Below are 18656 nucleotides of genomic sequence, written 5' to 3'. Positions count from 1 at the left end.
TGGTTTTTTTTAACGCTAAAACTGTTTATAAAAAGTTTTTGTTTTTCAATAATATCATTGATTGAATATGAATTTTTTGAGTGCTTGAAAACTTTTGTAAAGTGCTTGAAAAGTTTTTAAAAAGTGCTTATTTTTGATTCAGAGATTTGGCTACGCACCCTGATTGAGACGATTTTGCGTCTGCATCGTTCTGAGATAATTTATTATTATTTTTTGTTTTGAAAAGCTTCTTTTCCCTGAAGCCACAGTGACTGGCAATGTAAGTAGGATTCTCAATGCTATGCTGAGGTTTGGTGCGAATTTAAGTGTAGCGATAAACTTGAGAACTTCAACGGGGTTTTCCTTTCTTGTTATTAATGACGAAACAATGCTTATTTCATCAGCTAGTTCCAGGGCGTTAAGATAGCTTGAATTTCCATCAGTTAAAACTACTTCCAAATCTTTGCAATGAGCCAGTAGCTCATTTCTGGGCACGTCTTTTAGACCAAAAATATTATACAAAGAGCTGAAATAATTACTGTGAGTATTTAGCAAATTATATGTGGTTTCCAAGGCATTTATAGCTTGATCTATAGTGTGAAAAAAAATCTATTTTATATTTTTGTTTGAGGTCTTGAACGGGTTCATCCGGGCCCTCATACAAAAACGCTCTTGTTTTGCTTCTGACACGATGACGTGGTGTGGTGGTTTCGAAATTAGCTTTCACGTCAATCTCTGAAGCAAGCTCGGTTGCTTCTAAAATGATGCTTTCAAAAGTTTCATTTGATCTCAGGTTTTCGAAGAAGAGTTTGCAGTTGCTAAGCATATCAATAGCTTGTGACATGTCAAAATTTACAGTTTGCAAAAGTTTGCTGATGGGGTTAATGTGACTCAAAATTTTGTACCAGATCACAACAGAGCATATAAATTTGAACTGCTTCAAATTATTTAATAATCAGCTAGCCTCGTCTCTGATCATATTATCGATTTCTGAATCTTCATATATGCTGTACAAAGCATCTTGAATTGGGCCAATTTGAAACCGCAGAGCTTTTAATGAGTTAACTCGACTTTCCCATCGCGTATCACTCAATGGTTTTAGGGTGTAAGTATCAATATATTTCCGTAATATTGCCCAACAAAAAGAAGAGAAAGAAAAAAATGTGTATAACTTTTGAAAAATATTGAAGACTGCTGCATGGAACATAAAATGCTCCGGGGTTTATATTTCTGATTCTTGTTTGTACTCCCGATTTTTCTCCTCTCATATTGGAACCATTGTCATACCCTTGACCGCGCATGTTTTCGACTTTAAGTCTATTTTTCTCTAACAGTTACTGTTCTAGCTCAACCGTTAATCCGGCTGTATGTGAAGATGCATTGTCATGGTGAAGCATTAGTTCCTTACCATACAGCACATTGACTTCGTTATGACATCCTAAAGTTGTCATCTTCAGGATTCTGCGACTTCCAGAGGAAGTCCTACATTTACCGCTAAATGTCCTACGGATGTCATCTGCGTGTTAGAATGTCCCACCTGCAGATATCTTAATGATGTCATAACTAGGACAGTTTCAGGATACCTTTAGAACGTTTTAGGATGGCATTAGGACGAAAAAAGACCAGTTTAGTAAGGATTTAGATAACTTATAGGAGGTATGTCGGAATAGGTATGATAGTAATAGGAGGGTGTCTTATTTTTGTTATAAATTTCATCTCTGAAATTTTTATTCATATTGGTGACTTAAATACTTTGTGAAAAGATTTTTCTTTTAAATTTACTGAACTAGAGGTTAGAAAAATGTTTTCTAAATGAAAAAAAAAGGGTGATACTTTCTAATTTATATTACATTCTATCTCGATTGGCATTACTAATTTTCCTAGAAAAATGGGCTATTCCTCAACTATTTTTTTAGAAAACTTAGTAACGCAAAAGAAAGTAAAACAGTAAAAAAAAAAAAAAAACTTATCTAAAGAAAAGAATAATATATAATTTTAATCCAAAAATATGCAAGTTTATTGGATTTCACATTTCTATTGTTTGGAATAAAAACTTGGCCATTATTATAAATTCTAATTAAATGTACCCTTCGAACACCAAGCAAGGTTATAAGTCTCTCACTTAGCGTTAGTTTTCTTCAAAGAATATTTCTACTTTAATTATGAGTCCTGTTGAATCTTTCGTGAACCTTGTAATTCACGATTGCTTCATTATTGCTCATATTGTTTAATGTAGTAGATATATTAAAGATCTTATATAATAATGAATAATTTTGTTTTTAACGTTGATCTTAATACTGAGAACTTTGGATTAATATATAAGTTACTCGTATTATCAATTGTTACTATTATACCGGCAAAAATTTTTTTGACTGCATTCATCTGCAAAATTTACTAAAAAACATTTTATATTTTACATAGTTTAAATGAAGTTGTGACTATTTTATTAAAAACTCAACATAGATGTTTACGGATCACATACTTTATTGTGTCAATGATGGAATTTAAAAAACAAATAAAACTAGAAAATTATCTGCTTTTATATACAAACTAAAACAGCTGTTGGCATGTTTTGCTGCAGAATTGTTAGCTGAAGGCATTCCTCAATCAGTATCTTGTGAAGATATTAAAAATGATAACTTGTTTTAAGGATTTATGCATTTTTTGCAGCATAAATTTCATGTATGCAAATAAATATGAGAATAGAAAAAAAAAACAATATTAGAATCACATAAATAAAACTTTTATTTATGCAATTATTTCTTAAATTTTTTTTCAGAGTACAATCTTCTCTCTTTAGCATGGCGCAACCAGCCTTTAATAACATTTTCTACTTCATTCACTTTAGTGCTAGGGAAAACACTGCAAACAGCCTCTAAAACAAAACAAAAAGAAAATATAAACAAACCAGTAGGTAGTTTTATGAATAAACAGAAAATTATTTCAGAACCTATTTAAAAGGTATCTAAAAGTAAATTAGTAGAAGCCCAAATTTCTGTCACTCTCAGGACCAGAGATACGTAGGAAAAATTTTATCGGGTTACCTTTTTAAGCTGCTTTTTTAATTGCCCATCATACGTAAAATAAAATGATTTCATTCATTGTCACAAGAATAATCTAGTAACAACAACTAATAATGATAAAGCTGTTAATACAAACACATGTAAGAATGATCAGAATATTTTAAAGTGCAAGTCAAAAGAAGAGTTGGATAACTGAAGTATCGTATGATTACCGTACTACTGTGACTGAACAAGAAGATGGCGATACTAATAACAAAATTATTTCAAACAATTACACACTTTATAAATTATTCCAAACACAGTATAAACTCATTGAAAATTCATGGAATACTAAAATTATAGTATATTAAAAAGTAAAAAAAAAAGCTGTTTATAGATGTTTATTTNCATCAACTGTAATAATGATAAAGCTGTTAGTACAAACACATGTAAGAATGATCAGAATATTTTAAAGTGCAAGTCAAAAGGAGAGTTGGATAACTGAAGTATCGTATGATTACCGTATTACTGTGACTGGAAAAGAAGATGGCGATACTAATAACAAAATTATTTCAAACAATTACACACTTTATAAACTCATTGAAAATTCATGGAATACTAAAATTATAGTATATTAAAAAGTAAAAAAAAAGCTGTTCATAGATATTTATTTGAAAACTAAATTTAATAATAATACCATTTAAATGGGTATAGATACTTTTAGTAATAAGATTCATTTTCTAGAAGGCAACTTTAGCAACACAAATTTTAACTATATACTGTCAAACTACAAATGTAATAAATGAATTTATCTATATATATAAACAGTGATTAAATATTACCAATAATTGCGCCTGACACTCTGCAACTAAAAAATCTTTTTTTTTCTTTTCCGTATTTTCCCACCTAGCTGTACAGTTCAGCAACATCGTCAGGCATGAGGTGACGAAGTGCTCGTCTTGTATGGTCTTTGAAATCATTTCCACCAAGACTTTGCAATCTAGCAGACTATAAGAAGAAGAAAAAATTATTAAAATTAAAAAATGGATCACCTTATACCTTAAGTTTAGAAAATAATTAATCTATTCATTATATTAAAAATACTTAAAAGCAAATCTGCTGATTATATATTAAGTTATAAATTAATTAAAGGAAGTTTGTAAAAACTCTCCGCTTGAATTTTTATCATTGGGGAGAAAATTTTCTATAACTTTAAATGCTAGAGAAAATATGATCATATAAAGGTTTTCACTTTTAGCTTAAAAAATTAATTACCAATTCAGCCTTTAATTCCAAATTATCCAGCAAAGAATTAAGCTTTATAAATTCACCGTCACATTTTACTGGAATCCCAAGGTCAAATCTTTGATGAATTTGAAAAAAATTGAAGGTTACTAATAAATTCAAGATGAAGTGTGTTGCTCACGTCTTAATTCAAAATAAACCCGTTATCATGATCTCATAAGAAAAAATAATTAATATTGAAGAATATTATCAAAGATTATATTTAAAAGCATTCTTTAACAACTTTTCAAACTAAGTCATTTAATTTATGGGGAATTCTATAAATATAATATACAGAAATTAAGTACGGAAATAAAATGAAAAAAAATTATGTAAGTATCTGAAACGAATAAGAAATTATACAAATAACAATATTTTAAAAAAGCGAATCGACATGTAAATGATACAATTATTGAAAATTTATTTTAAAGGAAACAAAATTTAATTTTGAAAATAGCTTATCGTAAATATCAACTGCATAAAAAGATTATGCAGTTATCTTTATCTCTATACAATTTGGGTTGTATGAAACTCGTAAATGAAAATAGAGAACCATACCATTACGAGAATCCATTTTTTGTAGAATAAGCTCTAACATTTCTCCTTTCTATTAAGCACACCTTCTGGGTGAGCTTAATAAGTTTAATTTCACGCAAAAGGGACCGTAGAACACCTATTACAAAAAACGAAAAAAATATTTTAAAAATTAAACTGTTTTTCTTTTATTTAAGACTATAAATGTGTCTTGTACTCTTTGATACATTGTGTGACATTTACCCCTTGGCTTGCTAAGTTTTTAAAAAATATTTTAGTTGATTTAACTTCATATAACTATATACACATCCTCCTAAAGAAATATTGATTAATAAATAATATGGAAGTAAGAAGTAGATTTCAATTAAGAGTTTGATATTTGTTGAAAGAAATAGCATAATTTTCTCTAATTTCTACATTATTATAAGCAAAACAATATTAATGAGCTCTCAAGTGATTCACTGTTCACAATGGAAGAATGGTTGATAAACTCACCAGTTGAGTAAATAGGAACATCAGCCACTGTATTAGATTGATCCATTGGAGAATCTAGGGAAAAGAAATACAATTAAGTCTTTTGTTTTTAAAAGCATGATGCAAATTTAGTGCCACAATCAATCAATCTGTTTAAAAAATATATATACATCTAAAAATTACATACAGAGCAATGACTAATAAATAGGTAAATTAAATGTTTGAAATATTGATTTAATTTTCATTAAAATATTAAAAACTTGTACATTAAAAGCAAAATAATTTTAAGCAGATAAACCTGAAAATAACTACTCACAATGAAGTGAATCAATGGAGAGAAAAAAAGCTTAAATTAAACGACCAATCAGTTCCTTCCTCCCATCTTTTTTTAAATTACTTTATTTTGCATCTAATTTTCTTGCACAGCTAAGTCATTACTGAAACATTCATTATGGAAGACTATAAACAAAATATAACTTACCAGGAAGGTTAAAAGGATCATCAGACATTCTCGAAGATTGAGTTCTAGGAGAATCCAAAAAATAATAAACTGATTGGTTAATGCATAATGATATGCAAACAAATTTCTTGACTTAATCCATTTTAAGCCAAGGATAGGAATTTTATAAAATGTGGTATTATTTTCTTCGTGTATTAGAGCAACTAACTGTTTGCTATGGAAGAATTCTTAAGAAGACACAAAATAGAACTTACAAGATGAGTTAAAAACATCAGTCCTTGTAAAAGGACGAGCTCTTGGAAAATCTAGAAAAAGACAAATATGTAAATACTAATTCAATGTTTTAAACACAATTATCAGATAAAAATGTTAACGAACTTTTAATAATGGAGAAAATATGTAGATCAACTACAATTAAGTTTTATATGCCTATTAAGCTCTAAATATTTTATCTTATAAAATCATTGAATATTTTTTTTAACTCCTTCAAAAAATACATATTATGAAACACAAGATACCAGAAGTTTTAATTCTGAAAAAAAAGTAAACTAAGAATTAAAATGTTAACACATATATTTAAACCAGCTTCACATAGCAAGAGGCGAATGATGACAAATACAGGGTGTCTATAAAAGAACTCCGGGGTTTTGTGGCAAAATATTTTAATGAAATAAAAAACATACATACATGTTTTATACATGACTGAAAAGCTCACATTTTCAAGTTTTTTTTAACATTTAGTAAAGTTCTATATGAGCCCCGTTAGTGGCACGGCAGACGTCTAAACGGTATTCTACCTCTTCCCGTGTCTGGGGGGACGGTTGCCACACAATTGACTATTCGTTCCCTGCATACACAAGATTCTTGATATGCCCCCAGAAGAAAGAATCCAACGGAGTCAGATCAGGGCTCCTTGGAGGCCATGGAATAGGTCCCTCCCTTCCGATCCACCTGTTGCCGAGCCGAGCGTCCAATGCCTCACGCACACGTAAACTGAAGTGTGGCGGGGCCCCATCTTGTTGAAAGTAAACTATACCCTTCTCCGCCTCAATGTCATCTAACTGAGGAAAAAGATACTCCTCCAACATATCACAGTAGACATCACCTTTGATATTTCTTTCAATAAAAATAAACGGACCTATGATTCTGTCATGCATAAGCGCACACCAAACATTTACTTTGGGCGTGTCGCATTCGTACTCGACGAACTCATGGGGCGGCTCAGAACCCCAAATTCTGCAATTATGCCGGTTTACGTGACCATTCACATGAAAAGAAGCTTCGTCACTAAAAATTACACTTTTTAAAAAACCATTATTGTCATCAATTTTATCTAGCATTGAAACAGCAAAGTCGTATCTCTTAACCTTGTCTGCTGGTTTGATGTGGTGTACAAGTTGAATCTTGTAAGCAGTTAAACGTAGTCTTTTATGAAGTACCTTACCGACAGTTGATCTTGGTAACCCCAACTCCAGGCTGCGTCTTGTCAACGATTTCTTAGGGCTTCGAAGGCATGAAGCTCGGATTCTGTCCACTTTCTCTTGAGACACACTCGGCCTACCCGGCGACTTTTGCTTCAAAACACTTCCTGTTTCCTTAAATGCACTGAACCATTGACGAATGGTTTTGTCAGAAGGCGGGNATTAGTCAATGGGTTATCTTAAAATATTTATTTGCGCAGGCGACTTTTTTTGGCGGTTTTCTGGACTATCGCCAAATATATAAACATTTATTGCGGCCCAATTTACCACCCAATTTTTTTAAAATTTTGTCTACCCCCCCTAATTCAAGGGTCTAGATTCCAAATATGTAAAAAAAAATATATGTTTATTCAGAGAAAGTACGTTTTTGTGTCTGATTTCGTAACTTAATTAATAGTTAGCACTAATTAATTAGCATATTTGAGGTCACCCCCAGGAACCATTAAGATTGACACTTAGTTCGTGAAAATCCGATCATTAGAACGAAAGTTATTCAGGGTGATTCGTTTTTTTTTTTTGCGGACTGTACATGTACATAATTAATACGGTCATTCTTATTTTTACGAGTGATATTTCTATGATATATACGAGTGATATTTCCATCTATGGGGGAAAAAATGAAGGGAGGTTTTCTACGCTCACGAGCATAAAAAAAAAAGTACGACTTTCTACGTGCAGAACCGTCGGTGGGTTAATTCCTCTTTCCTTAAAAATAAAGAAAAGAAAAAAGAGAAGGGGGGAATTCAAATTATTGTTAAAATATCTAGTTTGAAAAAATATCAAAATACAAGTATGAGATCACAAAAAAGCACAAGAAAAATACAAAAATCGAAAAACCCTTTGCTCCCCCAAAAAACTACTTTAATCTTTTTTTTTTAAAAAAAAAGAAACTTTTATTCGTTTTCTATTTCCCCTTATTCCAATTTAACTATTAAAATCAAATAAAAGGAAGAAATAAAAGCAATTTACAATGATAAAGTTGAAAAATTGTTAAAAAACACTCAGAAATTTAAAGTTTTAATTCAGTATTGATTAAAGTTTTATTAATATAGAGAGAAAAAAAAAGAAAAAATTTTTTTAATTGATTACTTCATGAAGTTTGTAAAAATTATCTAAAAATTAAAAATCGAAGCAGAAAAGTTTCACTGTAAAAGATATTATAATTACTTGGCTTGGTTTATTTAATGATTTCTCCTCCTTTATATGAATCTTTTAGTGGAAGGTTGTGGAAATCTGGAAAAGTTTTTAGGGTTTGCTGCTAATAACGGAGCCTTAAAGATGTTGATGTAGAGGTATTATTTTTTGACGTTGTGACCACTTCTTTATCCTTTCAGGAGGAAGTTTTTTCTTTCTTTTTTTTTGGAATTCCTAGATTACCGGATAAATACTTTTGGGTTTGATGTATTGGAAAATTAGCTGTGGAACTTGAATGGTTAATTTGCACATCAATGTAGAAAAATAAAACAGGGAGAGAATTGAAGATAATATCGTTGTTTTTGCAGTGGTATTGAATGGATTATAATGAAAAGATTGATAATATAATTCGCTAGTTCATTTTTGTTTAGTAATGTTTAGTTCATTTTTGTAGGATGGGCAATTTTTATCTGTTGGAGGATGATTGTGGCAAAATATTTTATCAAGATGAAGGTTGGCGTATTAGCTGTTTACGCAAGATGGATGACATTGTTCTTATGGATTATGAGATATGCTGCAAATCTTGCATACTGTGTTTTTATTACATTGATATGATTGATGACCCAGTTCTTGACAGTTTGTACATTTTTTAACTGTTATTCTCTTCCGTATGGTGATTTTGTTTAATCCTTGGTAATAGTGCTTTTTCTTTAGTAGATATATTGCCAATGGAATTGTTTCTGTTATTATGATGTGTTTTAGGTTGTCCTTTGTTTTATGTTGTATTTCAAAAAGAGAGTCAATTTCGTCACTTTCATCCCGGAATTCTCCAATATATTTAAGTTCGTTTATTATTTCCTCTTTTGTGTAGTATGTGGGAACATTGAAGAGGATCAAATGCATTCTTCTTCTTTGTTTCGGAATTGAATTTCTTGGGTTTCGAATAGTTTTGTTGTTTTCCATTTCTCCTCATTATCTTTGAGTTTAAGTTCAATTATTTTATAATTTTGATAAACTTTTTTTATTTTTGGTCTATCCTCGGAATGTTCTACGATGCTCTTACCTTTCCGTTGTTATCTCCTGTATCTAGGGACAGTTAGAATCCGAAGGGAACCGACCACATGGCTTTACGCCTAACAGCGTCACACAAGGATCACCGTTCGTTTGCAGGGGTGCGTAGGCACCCGCAGGACACCACTACACACGACACCAAGCACGCAGGCATAGGCTTAGTCGAACCAACGCGGCGCTTTCGCCGAGCTGCTTGCCCGATTACTGTCCTGCGCTGACACAAAGATTGTATAAGTGTAAAGACGGGAAACTCGCGAAAGTCTTAACAAAATTTGGCACAATGCCAGCGCTTCGTGTACGGCGGAGAAGTTTGTCTCTAGGGGCACAGTGCAGCGCATGCGCATTATCATCCTTAGTTTTGGAAGGAGAGTTTGGAGAGAGAAGCACATGAGAAATCAATCAATGGCGGACGTTAATTTGACAATTATCCCTAACAAGTAAGTGCGCTTTGTATAACCTATCTTCTGTTGATTTTTTTCTCCTTGTTTTCAATTTTGATAAAGATTCTANGGGACAGTAAGAATCCGAAGGGAACCGACCACATGGCTTTACGCCTAACGGCGTCACACAAGGATCACCGTTCGTTTGCAGGGGTGCGTAGGCACCCACAGGACACCTCTACACACGACACCAAGCACGCAGGTGCGGGCTTTCGCCGAGCTGCTAGCCCGGTTACTGTCCTGCGCTGACACGCGCCATACGTTTCGAGCACAATGCTCGAGGAATCGTTGGAATTTCACACATAATTGGTGTATGAAAAACGCGGATGCGAGATGACCAAAAGCACATTCTTCCAAATTCTTTCGAACACGAGAGAGTCTAGAATTATATCCAAATTTCTGTTGATTTAAACCTTTTTTAGGATAAGGCAGCTAAGATTTTTTTTTCCAACGGAATAACCTCATCACCAACAAAAAAGTAAGGGAAATTAAATTTTTCAGTATCATTCGGTAATGCACATCCAGCTGGTATTTCTGATGTTCCACCTTGAAAATGCTGTCCAAGAATCGAATTCGTTAATAGTATTCCTCTAACACTGTTTTGTCAATAATTACCAACAACAATGATGGAGAACTTTTGTATTCGCCACAGCAAGAAGAGTAATTGGAAAAAGAATACAAATGCAGTGAAGCATCGTTTAAAAAACCACCGAAAAACGACTTTCACTTAACTTTGTTTACAGTAAATTTTAATGTTTAACGTGCTGATTTACATAAATTTCTAAATTAAACAAAGTAAATCAAAGAAGAAAATTACAGTAAACAATTTGAATGTACGTTACCTTTTATTTATTCGTTTGATATTTCAATTTTTTTCACTTTAATTATTTCACGTTAAGTTTACAGAAAAAATTATCGATAGTTGTTTGCCGTAATGATTGACTTTTGAGCTGTAATTAATGACTTGTGCAATGAATCAAAGTCCTGAAAAGTTTTTTCGTCATTATTGTGGCAAAGAAAATAAGTTCTTAGCGTTTCAATGGAATTCATTCCATCTTGAAAAGATGACGGAACAACTTTTTGTCATTCTTTGCTGTCACTATGCTGCTCAGACTGTGTGTTCTGAATAAGCTCATCAACTGTGTAAATAGCTGACGTTATTACATTCTCATCGCAATCCATGTATTTATCAAAAGTTCTCTCAGTTGCGGCCAAATTCCAATAATCTTCACCGTCATTATCATTAGATGTTCGATGGGCAAATCCGGCTTTTATAAAACAGTTCTTTATTGTTGTCTTTGTTACCCGAGACCTTACAAACGAAATCATATTCATTGTTTGGAGAACACTTATTTTTGTGGGATTAGTCTTTTTTTAACCTATCTATTAAAAACTTCGGTCATCCACTTCTTTAGACATCTGGGATTTTTTGCTTTTCCTACCACCAAAAGAGTGATCTTTTCACTTCCATCAGAGTTTACACAAAGCAACACAGTAAAGGTGATCTTTGCTTTTTTTTTCTTCTTTTACATTTTCCGCCTTTATTAACTAAAGTCCGATTCGGCATCAGATGATTAAAAAAGACCCATTTCGTCGAAGTTAAAAATGTATTTAGGTTTATACTCACTTAATATGCCTGGCAAAGTTTTTGTGCCATTTTACGACAAAATCGGCTGGAACGTTTCTTGATTCACCACTTACTGCTTGACACGTGATCCCTTGACGCCTTTTAAAATTTTACAACCATCCTCTTGCTACGCTACTATCTTTGAGATTCGATTTCATCGCGATTTCTTTAGCTTAAGAGCTGATTTAGGACAGATCTCGTAGCTGAATGTCAGCGACAAGTGAGTGTCAACTTCTGATTCGCCACTGACGTCCCCTCAGGGGATTTACCTTCTTTAGGTAGACACAGGGAGTCACGCCCTGGGTTACCGTAATGATCTGTCCTCCCTTCGCATTCCTCTCTCTTAACTCCTACTTTCTCCTTTTTCTACCCCCTTGTCATGATTACCAAATTTACTGGTGAGGGCTTTTTGTTTATGTTCGATTACCACCCTTTTGTATCGGACCCTGATGCGAAAAGACTCACGTGTTTGTCGTGCGTGGAGACCCGTGTACCTGGAAAAAGGGTTCCTGGCAGTTGAGGGGCATCCTGGTACCCAAATACACTGCTTTGACCGTGCTTCAGGTAAACGGGATGTGCACATTGTCCTGTGTGCATCTGTTGGCTAAGGTCAAGTTCGGGATCACTTACTGGGCACCTCGTTAAGGGTGGAGGCTGCTTCAGGGGTGACTCGCGGACGTATAGCTATTGGTTAGCATCGGTGTTTAATAGCGTATGGGAGGCAGCACTAATTTGTTATTTGCATCCCATGAGTTGAACTCCGTGGCTGGCGGTGCTGCTGGTAGCTGAAGTGATTGATATTTTCTATGGCTGAAAATAGTAAGGTAGTTCCACGCACCACTTCAAAAACAACGGAACAACCTCAACACCGTGTGATTACGTTCGATTTTACTTGATAGTTCTTACGAATCCGAATGTACCGAACAGTTATTTCAGTAAAGTACCTCCGTTTTTTATTCACAAGTCTCTTCTTTCTGTACTGGGGGAAGTCGCCTCTGTGAAAAAATTACGCTCAGGTGACCTCTTAGTTGAAATTTCCTCCACGTCACTGGCCAATATTTTATCTAGTTGTACAACTATGTGTTTATTAAAAAATAATGTCATACCTCATAAATCACTAAACACCTCTCGAGGTGCAATATCAGCTGTACTGTTACCTCTAAAATTTAGGTTTTACGCTATCCAGTGATCAATATATTAACTTTGGTAACAGTGTTACCCAGGTTCAGAAAAAAAAATCAACAAAAAAATTACTTGAATCATTTACAACCAATTTTATTGAAACTAAAATTTTTAAAACAAGAACAAACTCTGATCATTTCCAAATGCTAAACGCATGTTTCACTCATGTTCAAATTGTTACTTCAGGTTCAACATTTAAAACTACGAAATTATACTTTTAATAAAAAGCAATTAAAAATATAAGACTATATTCAGCAATACTATTAAAATTTTGCACCACGAACATTTAATTATTGCCAATTTCACGCAAGAGCTACATCTAAAGTCAATGTTTTTAAAGCAAAAGTCAACAGGCATTACAAATTTTGGTGGTTTTTCTGCAAGATAATATTTAAATAAGTTTATATATCTGGGAGAGGAAAACTGATTATGAGTCAAAGATTGAAGCTTAAGAACGTTATTCCTTAAATGCAAATTAACGTCATAATCATGTAGTATAACAATGTCGGAAAAACTTTGTTCAATATTTTTCAAAGGTCGAAAACCATATACATCTAATGGTTGTATTTTCCCAGTAGCGCCCGCCGGAATTTTTTAAATTTTAACGTTTTTGTCACCTGTGTCAACTGCTTCGAATTGTTTTTCTGTTTGCCCTGAAAACTGACTCTTTATTTGCTTCTGGCAAAAAAACATTTTCAAACCATTTCTTTGAAAGATTAGAAGATAATTTTCCTGATGTTGAAGCCAATGCCACTATATTTTCTGCTTGGAAAATTTTTTTTTTCACGATAGGCCCAAATTTTCCATCTTTTTCTTGCAGAACGATAAACAAAGGAGATTGTAATTTACCACTAGCGGATATAGTAGGCTGAATTGTATAACTATGAGTCATAGAATTAAGAGATTGAGCTATAGATTCGATGGTCCGAACCCCTTTGAAAGCGATTTTACGTCCTGCGTGCATTTCTAGATTAAATCCTGACTGATCAGAGTTGTAAATAGAATCTTCAGACCTTGAATCTATTTCGGATTTAACTTTTTTTACGAATTCATCAGATTGAATATGTAAATCATCTTTCGAGTCCAGTTGTTTTTGGGTGACAAACTTATTTATTTTACGGGAAACAACAATTCGATGACTTTTCTTGAAATTATGCAGTCAGTTTGAAGAAGCAGTGAACAGGTGAGGCGATAAATGCTCCTCATAATCTCTAGCTTTCAAAGCCCACTTTTTAATATTTACATCGTGAATCACTATTGAAGAGTCCAAGGCACTTTTGAATTTATCCAGAACACCAGTAGAAATTTTTAGCAGCTTCTCGAATCTTGATCCACTGTTTTCAATTTGTGTTTCCCATCTCTATAGTTGCTGCTTCGATGACACTTTTTTTATACCTACATGAAAAATAATATACACACACATATATATATACAATAACCCTATTGTAGAATTAGATTAAATATGATTTTCTTAATGAATGTTAATCTTTTTTTTATACTAATTTTTTCAAAAAAATATCGAATTCACTGTTAACTTTTAAAATAATATGTTTTTTGCATAAATAAAATTCGTATTATATAGCCATGACTAATTTTTTATTACAATCCTATCTGTGCTGAACTGTTTCTAGTTTTATTTTTCTTGTTTTTCCTCTCCAAAATGTTACAGCATTCTTTTTGTAGTCTTCATCGATCAAAACTATAGACTTTTTGGAATCGTTTGTATGAATCTCGTAGTCAGCGTCAAAATACTCTTCAACAATTGTTGGATTTGAGTCATCTTCATAACCCAACGTCTCATAACAATCGAAATGCACAGTACTATCAATTGCGCTTTCAAGTAAATTTTTCAAGTACAAAGCAAAATTTTGTTCTTCATTTGTATCAGAAACTATGCTTTTGCACTCTGGACAATCAAAACTTTCGAGCAGAATTTTTAAAATATTGGGGTTCATTTTTTCGATAAATTGCAAAAAAAGATTGTTATTAATTCGTCATGTAATGAGTGGCGAAACAGTGATGCAATTTAATTATGCCATATATGCTTTCATATTCTTTTAGCTTTTTTTGAAAAAAAAACAAATCGAGCTTCCTTTTTTTGCGTTAAAGAAGTTCAAATTTATTAACGCTTGCGCAAGACAAATGCAAAGTAGTGCGTGCCGACTCGAGAAACCCCGTAGATTCTTTAACCTGACGCTCTGAAGTATACACTAGAACCTGGCACCATCTAGCGGAAATTTAAAGGCGTCATGCATGTATACTACAGACGCCAAATTTTAATTATAGACAATAAATATATGTATTTGTAATTAAAAATTTATATGTAAATATTATTGATATAAAATAACAGTTAAAAAATTTAATATATATATTTTGATTTTCAATTTTTGCCTTGAAACCAAAATAAAGTTGATCTAGAATTCAGTTTTCAGATCTCAAATGATTTATTATAGATTTGATAATTTTGCGGTGAATCAAAATAAATAAATAATAAAAAAAAATAAATTTAGCATTCTTTATATGGCCATCTGAACAAGCCTAATTTGAAAGGTCTTTTTCAAAATTTTAGAATTTTTTGGGTGAGTAAGGGTTATGCAACACCCAAAAATGTGATTTATAAAAATTAGTTTTTCATATTTTTAACTATTGCAAAATAATATGAAAAAATTCATGTGATTGCATAAAATTAAATTGCATTTATAAAAATGTTTTCAAATTTTTTTTGGCGAGAAATTTGAACTTGAAAAAATATTTCAATTTTTAATGATTTTTTTTTCATGAAAGGTCAACCGTACTATATAGACAAAATTTGTAAGTATTTGTCACTTCAATCGACACACATATATTTTTTTCATAATTTTTTATTGCACTGCACAACTGGTAAAAAAAAAATTGTCGAAAAATTGACATGTTAAAAAATAACAAATAAAATTTGAAATTTTAAATAAATTATTTTTTTCCGTGTTGTGCAACGCAAACATATTCTGAAAAAAGTACTTGCTGTGTCTATTAAGGTGGAAAATCCATTCCGGCTTTGTCCTGTGAATTGTTCAATATTTTGTCAAAACATTGTTATTAATAAAATTATTTTTATACCTGATATCCCAGCTAATTTTAGAAATATGCAATTATTAAAGTTGGCATTCTCTAATCTCGACGCATAGGTTAGAGTAGCGCCGCCATATAGAATAGCACGGACCAAAAACGTGTAGTCTCTTTTTATATGGCGACGCTACTCTAACCTATGTTTCAAGATAGGAGAACTCCAACTTTTAAGGTTAAATATTTCAAAAATTAGCTAGGATATCATATATAAAAATAATTGTATGAATAATATTATAAAAATAGCAATGTTTTGACAAAATATTGAACAATTCACAGGACATAGGTATCAACGGATTTTCCACCTTAAAGTGACAAATCGTCTCAAATTTTGTGTAGGGGAGGTGGGGGATGAATGGGACATTTTTGAGAAAAACATTTATTTCTTCACAAAATACATATAAAAAATTTAAATTGTGTATAAATTTTACACCTTAGTTATATAGTTACAAATTAGAGATATATTTGTTACATAATTAAGTGTATTTCAGAAAATATTATACATTTTACAAAAAAATCCAAATTGTCCCATTCCTCCCTCATTTGGGGATGGATGGGACACTTAAAGGGATGAATGGGACAGATGTATTTTTTGAGACATCAGTTAAGATTTACTTAATATTGATGCTAGTAAAATCAAAGTCAAATGTCATAAATGCTTTTAATCTTTCTGTACCCCCTTGAGATTGTGGTTTTGGCAATTTAGACACAATATCAGATTTTAAAATGTTGCAAATTTCACTTTTTCAGGATAAAAAAAACCATAACTATTAAATTTTTTCTTTAAAAATTGGACTTCGTAATTATCATTTGCTTGAACATTTAAAACTCTCGCTACAAAATACACAATGTTTTGCTTTTTTTCATATTTGGTTAATACAAAATCTTTTTCTATAATAGTTTCATCTTCATCTGTAGAATCATCGAAATGCAAAGATAGTTCAGATTCACTGGAACTACTTTCTAATAATCTTTTTTTAGCTTTTACTTTTCTGACTTAATTTCTTTTTACAACTTTCTTTGTCTTCTGACTGTATTCTATTTCAAGGCGTTCTTTTTCTGGAGTGCCCGTCAAGATGCAACTTTTCATAGATTTTCTTCCTTTTCGCTGAGGGGTTACTTCTCTTGCAACTTTCGGGAATGGGCGAATTTGTTGATGTGTTTCATTCGAACCTTGTGATGTACTTGGCAAATTAATATTTGGTGTACAGCTAGTAGAAATTTCAGAGAAGCTGTCATCATTAGCTGGGTTAGAATTGGGTTGATTTGTTACAGCAGCTGGCAAGTAATCATTATCTGTGAATATTTCTTTATTCAATGGATAAATTCCTGTTTTTCGGAAGCCACTAGTTATGTTAGATGGATTGAAGGAACTAAGGAATGCCTCCTTTGCTAAAGCAGCAACCTCATATATGGATATGCGTTTGCCAGGATTACTTGTGAGCCAATCATCTTGGACGGCTCGAAATCTTGCCTTAAATGGTCCATATACAGCCACATCTAATGACTGCAGTAAGGAGGAAATGTAAGAAGTATTACTCCATTTTCTTTAGCATAGCTAATTGTTGACAGGCTAACATGACTCTCATGGTTATCTAAGATCAACAACACTTTTTCACCATTTGCAATCGGTTTTGCATGATGAACAAAATGTTGAAGTGCTTTATGAAAATTTGTTTCAGTCATCCACCCAGATGTATAAGCAAGGCCAAAACTTCCAACTGGTGCTCCATTCAACATAAACTCCTTGTAATTAACCCGTGGAAACACAAACACGGGAGGTATACTATTCCCAATTGCATTTATAAATCCTAGCATAGTGACCAATTGGCCTCGTTCTGTTGACACAACTTTACCGACTTGTTTGATACCTCTCTCAGCAATTACATTTGTCGGTGCAGTGACAGTAGTGAGTCCAGTTTCATCACAGTTATAGAATCTCTCTGCTGTGATCTTATACTTAAGAAGTATTTTTTCTAAATTATTAAAGAAAAGGCCAACATTTGTAGAATTAAAGTTATTAGCTCTGCTCATACTTGTCGCTTCGGGGGATCTAATGGAAAGTTCTTTATGTCGATCCATGAATCCTTGTAGCCAGTCTATTCCGGCACACTGATTTTGATCCCAAGTAGGAGGCATAGTAACTTTTAAGGCACATGCATATTGATATGCCATAATACGAGTTTGCTTAGTTGTTAATCCATAACACATTTTTGAAGCTGTTTTAAGATACTCTGATAACAATATTTCTTGTTCACAACTAAATATTCTTCGATTTCTGATGTTTGGTTTAAAATGATAACTTGAGAGATCAGTAGCACGTTTTGCATCACTCACATAACGACCTAATGAAGATTTGGAAATACCATAACCCTCCGTTACTACTCGGATAGGAATTTGTTTCTCAATAACTTCTCTCACAGCCTTTTCTACATCTGTAGATGATTTTCGTTTCCTGTCTGTCACTTTTGTCCAATTTCGAGGCATTCCTAAAATGAATAACAATAAAAAAAAATTTATCTATTTAATTACCTACAAAATAACTGCTCTTAGTATTATTTAGTGTATGCTCAGTTGCACAATGAGCTAGAATTCTGTTATTTATGAACATAATACATCTAAAAATAGTAAAGTTTCTTGGAAAATCAAAAACTTGTTCAATAAGTTTGCTTGGTTTATTGGGCAAATGAATGTACACAGAAAATAAATATTTCTTTCAAAAACAAAATCTTTAAAAAAACATTATTTTTTTATTTAATCTAACCCACAGCTTTAATTAACTAAAATAAAAACTAAGTTTTAATTTTAACATTTGTTAATTTGCCATACATTTAAATATGTATAAATAATATACTTAATATTTCTATATTATAAGTAATAGGGTTA

General features: G+C 32.3%; 1 protein-coding gene and 1 long non-coding RNA gene across 2 annotated transcripts in view; both read right to left on the bottom strand.

Moving 5' to 3' along the window:
• The window catches only part of LOC107454523 (extra spindle pole bodies like 1, separase), a 313495-nt gene that overhangs the window by 145654 nt on the left and 149185 nt on the right, over positions 1 to 18656 (bottom strand). The window lies entirely within an intron of this gene.
• Positions 4884 to 6296, bottom strand: LOC122272255 (uncharacterized). The gene is made up of 3 exons (XR_006226888.2): positions 5755 to 6296; positions 5295 to 5348; positions 4884 to 4938 (listed from the first exon to the last, which is right to left on the bottom strand). It is a non-coding gene; the product is annotated as an uncharacterized lncRNA (long non-coding RNA).

This window comes from Parasteatoda tepidariorum, chromosome 10 (assembly GCF_043381705.1).
Source record: "Parasteatoda tepidariorum isolate YZ-2023 chromosome 10, CAS_Ptep_4.0, whole genome shotgun sequence".
In the NCBI taxonomy this organism is placed as follows: Eukaryota; Metazoa; Arthropoda; class Arachnida; order Araneae; family Theridiidae; genus Parasteatoda; species Parasteatoda tepidariorum.
Note: the sequence above shows the minus strand (reverse complement) of the source record. Positions and strands in the feature narration are given on the sequence as shown.